Below are 1,398 nucleotides of genomic sequence, written 5' to 3' on the forward strand. Positions count from 1 at the left end.
CACTAACATTCACTATCATGTGACGTAATGACCAATAACATTCACTATCATGTGATGTGATAACCACTAACATTCACTATCATGTGATGTGATAACCACTAACATTCACTATCATGCGATGTGATCACCACTAACATTCACTATCATGTGATGTGATCACCACTAACATTCACTATCATGTGATGTGATAACCACTAACATTCACTATCATGTGATGTGATGATCAGTAACACTGATTATCATGCGATGTGATCACCACCAACATTCATTATCATGTGATGTGATGACCACTAACATTCACTATCATGTGATGTGATGACCACTAACATTCTTTATCATGTGATGTGATAACCACTAACATTCATGATGATCAGTAACATTGATAATCATGCGATGTAATGATCAGTAACATTGATTATCATGCGATGTAATGATCAGTAACATTGATTATCATGCGATGTGATGATCAGTAACATTGATTATCGTGCGATGTGATGATCAGTAACATTGATTATCGTGCGATGTGATGATCAGTAACATTGATTATCGTGCGATGTGATGATCAGTAACATTGATTATCGTGCGATGTGATGATCAGTAACATTGATTATCGTGCGATGTGATGATCAGTAACATTGATTATCGTGCGATGTGATGATCAGTAACATTGATTATCGTGCGATGTGATGATCAGTAACATTGATTATCGTGCGATGTGATGATCAGTAACATTGATTATCGTGCGATGTGATGATCAGTAACATTGATTATCGTGCGATGTGATGATCAGTAACATTGATTATCGTGCGATGTGATCACCACTAACATTGATTATCGTGCGATGTAATCACCACTAAGATGGGTCATCGTGCGATGTAATCACCACTAAGATGGGTCATCGTGCGATGTAATCACCACTAAGATGGGTCATCGTGCGATGTAATCACCACTAAGATGGGTCATCGTGCGATGTAATCACCACTAAGATGTTAAAGCTACCATGAAATATTACATTGAAGCTACCATGAAATATCACATTGAAGCTACCATGAAATATCACATTGAAGCTACCATGAAATATCACATTGAAGCTACCATGAAATATCACATTGAAGCTACCATGAAATATCACATTGAAGCTACCATGAAATATCACATTGAAGCTACCATGAAATATCACATTGAAGCTACCATGAAATATCACATTGAAGCTACCATGAAATAACACGTGAAATATCACGTTAAAGCTACCATGAAATATTACATTGAAGCTACCATGAAATAACACGTGAAATATCACGTTAAAGCTACCATGAAATATTACATTAACGCTACCATGAAACATCACGTGAATTATCACGTTAAAGCTATCATGAAATATCACATTAACGCTACCAT

The sequence above is a fragment of the Lottia gigantea genome, assembly GCF_000327385.1.
Source record: "Lottia gigantea unplaced genomic scaffold LOTGIsca_110, whole genome shotgun sequence".
In the NCBI taxonomy this organism is placed as follows: Eukaryota; Metazoa; Mollusca; class Gastropoda; family Lottiidae; genus Lottia; species Lottia gigantea.